General features: G+C 38.4%; 1 protein-coding gene across 6 annotated transcripts in view; it reads right to left on the bottom strand.

The window, feature by feature from the left end:
* BRAF (B-Raf proto-oncogene, serine/threonine kinase) overlaps positions 1 to 6,634 on the bottom strand; it is a 144,760-nt gene that overhangs the window by 54,677 nt on the left and 83,449 nt on the right. The gene's annotated exons all lie outside the window — the stretch shown is intronic.

The following is a 6,634-nucleotide window of genomic DNA, read 5'->3' as shown; positions in this document are numbered from 1 at the left end:
TCTTGCTGAGCTAGACGTGAGTGGCCAAGGCACACAAAAGATCAAAACCGTATTCAGTGTTAGTTCTCCATCCCCCAAGATTGCTGAGGCAAAGTCGGGGCGCTTCTTTGATATGCATTCGACTCTGTAGCCTGCCTAGGTCAGCTTGCCTTGTCTTCCCCCCCTGAAGACTATATAAAGAACAGTTCTTTGAATAAACTCTCTTTCGCCTGATCGGAGAACCGTGAGTTCTGTCTTTACTCTTTGCGTCTCCCTCTCCTGCCCCCTTTTTCTCTCCCTCCCTCAGGAGAAGGACCCCGACGATTCTCCGCCCTGCCGGTCGGGGCGGACGAAACAGGTACTGCCTATCACCGGGGATGCCCCAGCCTTCGGGTTACGACAATTGGTGCCTCTACGCGGGGCTCAGTGAAGTAACGCGACACTGAGGTCGGGTTACGACAGGGAGGAAAGAAGCAGAGGACCATCTACTTTTTTTAAAGTAGGCTCCACGCCCAGCTTGGAGCACAACATGGGGCTTGAACTCACGACCCCGAGATCAAGATCTGAGCTGAGATCAAGAGTCTGATGCTTAGCCGACTGAACCACCTAGGTGTCCTACAGGGGAAGTTCTAGACAGAAAGAACCATAAGACAAAGGTAGAAGCATCACATCCTTTCCTTTTTGCTGCATCAACCCTGTGACTCCCCACAACCAGGCACCAGCCACCTTGGACTTTCTCCATTCTTACTGCTACTAACACCATAAACTTCTATTTTTCAATGTGTTCTTAAAGCTCCTTAACAATCTTTTCACTTGCTCTAGGTTAAGGAGGATCTTCTAGTATTCCAATACTGGTATTTCCAACTCCCTCTCATGTCCTTTAGTTCCTTTTGTTACTTTATCTCTTCCCTTTAGCCTGATAGAGGAAACAGAAGCCTGTCCCTATATTAACAAATATTTGCACAGTAATGTTAGCTGTAATTTCTGAATTCTTACTATATGCAAGGCATAATAAACAGGTTCAAACCAACAAAAGTGGTAGACACAGCTAGCTTCAAGGTTAAGGCATCTGTCCAAGGCCACACAGCCTGTAAAGAGCTGCAGAGCGAGCCATGTCCACCTCTAACTCCTCATAGCCTCTGAGGAATATCGTTTCCATGTTCAGGAACTTTACTATATCAATTATTCCCTCTCCTGGTATTTTCAATCTCTCTCTTCACTTGCTTCTTCCCCGCAAGTTACAAATATGATGAAGAGGCTCACATTAAAAACAACTGTCCTTCAATCCTGTTTTAATTTATGCTCCTTTATTATTCCTTGAGAGCCAATCTTCTCAAAATGGACACTTAACCCCACATCTTCGCCAGCCTTGCTCTCCTCTACTGGCCCTCAAAAACAGCTCTCAGTGAAGTCAAAATGACATTTTAATTGTCCAGCAGTCATTTTCAGTCTTATTACATTTGAGTCTCGATGGCAACTAACATCAACTAATTCAGCATTCTTGAGTTCCCTTTCTGCCCTTTGGAGCGCCACTACTCTCTCTTACTTATGTGAAATTAGGCTTAGGAAGAGGAGCCCATAACAGAGACAGAAAATGACAGTCTCTGCCTGGATCTCAAAATGTTAATAATATTCAGTGGGGCTGCACATTCTACCTTCTTGTCAATTTACATGTATGTATTGTTTGAGTAGTATCATTTGCACCCATGGTGTAAGATACATGAGGGAGATGCTAATTAGTCCAAAATCTGTAGCTCTACTAGAGGTCCTTACATTCAACTGACACTAGACTTCTAAACCAGTAAAGTTCCTCAGACAGCTTACTGTCAGTATGTCCAAAATAAAAGTTACCATTTTCTTTTTTTAAAAATGTTTTATTTATTTTTGAGAGAGAGAGACAGCATGAGCAGGGGAGGGTCAGAGAGAGAGAGGGAGACACAGAATCTGAAGGCAGGCTCCAGGCTCTGAGCTGTCAGCACAGAGTCCAATGCGGGGTTTGAACCCACGAACCATGAGATCATGACCTGAGCCAAAGTCAGATGCTCAGCCGACTGAGCCACCCAGGCGCCCCAAGTTAACATTTTCATTTCTACAAGCCTGTTCTTCTTCCTTTGGTATTTTGTAATGAATGGAATGAACACCATCTATTTACCCAAGCCAGAGAAGTGTGGGCATTATCTTCTACATCTCATCTCTTTCACCTCTTTCTGCTATTCTACAGAACAGTGGTTAAACATAAGCAGGAAAGACCAGGTTTTACCCCATATCAGTCATTTATCAGCAATGTGATCTTGCTTGGGTCAATTTCTTAATCTCCCTAAATCGAACTTTCTCAACAGCAAAACAAGGATAAAAATAGTACTTAACCCATGAGTGTTTATGAGGACAGACTAAGAAAATTTATGTAGGGGAGCCTGGGTGGCTTAGTTGCTTAAGTGTCCAATTCTTTGTTTCAGCTCAGGTCATGATCTTGTGGTTCCATGAGTTTGAACCCTGCATCGGGCCCTGCACAGACAGTGTGGAGCAAGCTTGGGATTCTCTGTCCTCTCTCTCTGCCCCTCCCCTACTCATGCTATCTCTGTCTCTCTCAAAATAAATAAATAAACTTAAAAAAAATTTATGTAAAACACTTAGTATCCCACTTAGCGTACAGTAAGCATTCATAAACAGTAGCCATTTTTGGTACCATTCCTAACATGCCTTCCAGATCTCTCATGAATTCAAAAGAGTCTTCCAAAATATAGAGCTGAGCACTTTCTCTCCCACTCAAAACTTTTTCAGACTCCCTACTACCAGCTACTACAGAAACCTTAAGTAAAACTTGACAATGCCTTTCAGTATGGACTCTGCCCACCTAGTTTTGTTTTCTACTATTCCCTACCCTTCTCCTGGACTGGAAGCTCCTACAATGTCCATTATTAATTACACCCCAGGTAAAGTTACTTCCATATTTTTGCATGTACTATTTCCTTAACAAATGCCCTTTCTTCTTAAAACCCCCACCTAGTGAACCTAATAAACTCCTACACATTCATCTTTTATAATGTGGCTTAAATGTTGCCCTTTCTCTGTTAAATAGGGTGATAAACTCTATCTTTTTGTATATAGGAATATCACCCTCTTCTATAAACTACTACTATATATTTTTGCATCTATTCATATGTCTGATTCATCCAGTAGACCATGTGCTAATTCATCTTTAATTTCCAATTCTGACAGTGCCTATCCCAGAGTCAGCATTGCCAAATGTCAAAAATGAGTAAAAAAACCCCACTTACTTACTAGAATAATGGTAAATAATGATTATATCTGAATGAAATGACTGTAATTGAATGAAAATGCTAAATCATTTATGTATTATCTTATAATCAATGGAAGTCAATGAAAGTTTTGGAACAAGGAAACAGATGATGACAGATGTATAAAAAAATTATTCGACACTAACATAAAGAATGGAAATGGATAAAGGAAAGTTAATGGCAGGAAATCCATTTAGGAGATTAATAGGTAATTCAAATAAAGACATGGGCCCAGAGGGTGGTAGTAATGAGAACAAATTTGAGATGCATTACCAAAAGGAAAAGGTGATACCTTATGACTATTTGGTTAAAGGGAAGGATGAAAAGGCAAGATATAAAGATGACACCCCAAATATTCAAGTCTCAGAGAACAGAACAGTAACATTAAGAGGAAAAGTCTAGAGTCAAACAGTATAAAACGATGTTAGTACTGAAAGTAAAAATGGCTACAATTTTTTTTTAAAAAGTTTATTTATTTATTTTGAGAGAGAGTAGGGGCAGACAGAGAGGGAGGAAGAGGGAATCCCAAGTAGGTTCCACACTGACAGCAGAGAGCCTGACACAGGGCTCAAACTTATAAACCGTGAGATCATGACCTGAGCTGAATTCAAGAGTTAAACACTTAACCAGACTGAGCCATCCAGGTGCCCCAAGATGGCTACAATTTTGACCATAATGAGAAAAGATCTAATTTAGAAATAAGATTTGACTTCTTATTTCACAATCTTATTATTCCCATATTTCCCTCTCCTATTTTCCTCCTCTGTATTCAGTTTTAGCTAGACCTTATTAGTTGAGATAAATTGATATTAGGCAAAGGCCACTTAAAAGAAATCCAAAAAAATAGAGAAAAAAATCCCATAGTAAAAAGTGGGAAGAAAGTCTGTAATTTGGAAGTTTATCTTGAGAAATAAAATTAAAATTTATAATAATTTTCTTTTACATTTAATAAATATTGTTATAATTTTAATATACTAATTCTTAGAACACAGGAATCAAGTTTTTTGTTGTCCATAATATGAAAGTTATAGCACCAAATGAAATCCTCAATTTCATATTCATCTTTTACATAACAAGCATAACCATTTTTATAAAAATTTTAGAGGGCTTCATCAATTCCCTGAAGGGCCTCTATCAATCCTTTGATATTTAAATCATTTTCATTTGAAGAACCTATTATATTGTCATCTCTATGGATCTTTTCTCTTCTATTGTTAACTGGAATAATTTAATTCCACTGTATCCTTATTTTTCAATGGCTTTTTGTAATTTCAGTAGTTCTCCAAAGTCTTTTTTCACTATCTTTATAAAATCCTTAAATCTTTTATTTTTTTTGCCAGATTTGCAATCAATTTGCATTATATTTCCATTGAAATGTTGGATCATGATGTATGGGGGTTAGAATGCAAACTGGAATTAGATGCGGAAGGATGTCTGAGTAGGGAGTAATATTAAAGTAGTCTGTTAATAAGTGAATATTTTCCTGTTAGAAAAAATTCTGTTTCTCTACTCAACTTCATAGAACGATGAAGACTCACACAAGGCATGCTTGCATAATGAGAACACCAACTATCATCTAACACACAACTACCTCACTAATTCTAGCACTCTGTTTACATGAGGAAATAGTTTTCACTTCCTTTTTAAAGATATAATTAGTTTCCAAGGCAAACAAATTTGGTGGATTTTCTATTTGTTGCTTATTACAGAGAGTAAGGAAAACCTACACTCTTCATCTGAAAGCCCAAATGCTGGGAGAAGAGGCACCTAATTCCAAGCTCAGGACCCCGGCCCACCACAGCTCAGATGGCAAGAGCACAGATTCCATTCCGTAACTCAATTACTGGATTCTTTTGTAAATAAGGTTTTTACGAGAATAAGGCCTCACCCATTTGTTTGTAAGGTATTATCTCTGCTTTCATACAACAATGACAAAGTTCAACAGCTGTCATCAGAAATCATATGACCCACAAGCCTAAAATATTTACTATCTGGGGCGCCTCGGTGGCTCAGTCGGTTAAGCGGCCGACCTCAGCTCAGGTCATGATCTCACGGTTCGTGGGTTCGATCCCCGCATCGGGCTCTGTGCTGAGAGCTCGAAGCCTGGAGTCTGTTTTGGATTCTGTGTCTCCCTCTGTCTCAAAAGTAAAGAAACATTAAAAAAAAAATTACTATCTGGCCCTTTAAGAAAATCTTGTTGATCCCCAGTCTACTTGTTTCATCTTCTAACCCTTTTACCAAAGCAAATATTTTTTGATGGCAAATTAGGTATTTAATTCTAAGACAGGATCAAAGAAACTAGTATTAAGGATGGTTTCTGCTGCCAAAAGGATCTAACTGAAGAAGCAACATTAGTTAAGTTCCAGTGTGGCAGATAAACTGGGAAAGTAAAACATCAAGAGTGACCAGCCAGAAGGTGGCTAAAATAATAGAAGAAGTGAGATTACAATATATGATGATGAGACAAGAGAAGATCCATATAAAAAAATGAATGATTAAACCTAATGAGAAATGGGGTGCCTGGGTGGCTCAGTTAAGCATCTGACCTTGCAGTTTGTGAGATCAAGCCCTGCTGAGGGCCTGCTTCCTATTCTGTCTCCCTCTCTCTTTGCCCCTCTCCTGCTCATGATCTGTCTCTCTCTCAAAAATAAATAAATTAAAAAAAAAAATTAAAAACCTTAATGAGCAACTTTACATAAAAGAATATGCAAAAATTCAAGATGTGTAGAGCGATGGAATTACAATGGTATAGTCAAAAAACTAAGGAAGGTAGGGGTTGCTGGGTGGCTCAGTCAGTTAAGGATCTGACTTCTGCTCAGGTCATGATCTCAAAGATCATGAGCTTGAGTCCCACATCGGGCTCTGTGCTGACAGCCTGGAATCTGCTTAGATCCTCTGTCTTTCTCCCCCATCACGCCCTCTCTCTCAAAAATAAACTTAAAAAAAAAAAAAGTAAAGAAGGTAAAAAGTGGCTTTGCATGTCTCATACATAAAGTAATAATTAGTCCTAAAGGGTTATTTAATTCAATTGTACTTTTAGAAATTTAGATAAAGATTTCAAATTGATCTAAATAGAAAATCTGCAATGGTATCCTTTTTTCTCTACCATAAAATGGCCAAGGGATTATCTGTTAAATAAATAAAGACTTTTGAGGAAACAATGTCATAAGAAAAAATCTAAACAACTCCATGGTTTAGCATTGGTTAAGTATTTAATCCCATCAAAGAAGATGACAACGCTTTTCTGATCACTAATTCACGAACAGTCTATCACTTAATAACTGTGACACATGAAATATGGCACTTATTTCTGATCTAGATTATAAATGTAGCAGAAAAAGAAACATAATTGAATT

The sequence above is a fragment of the Suricata suricatta genome, chromosome 2 (assembly GCF_006229205.1).
Source record: "Suricata suricatta isolate VVHF042 chromosome 2, meerkat_22Aug2017_6uvM2_HiC, whole genome shotgun sequence".
NCBI lineage: Eukaryota > Metazoa > Chordata > Mammalia > Carnivora > Herpestidae > Suricata > Suricata suricatta.
This window is presented reverse-complemented; position numbering and strand designations above follow the sequence as displayed.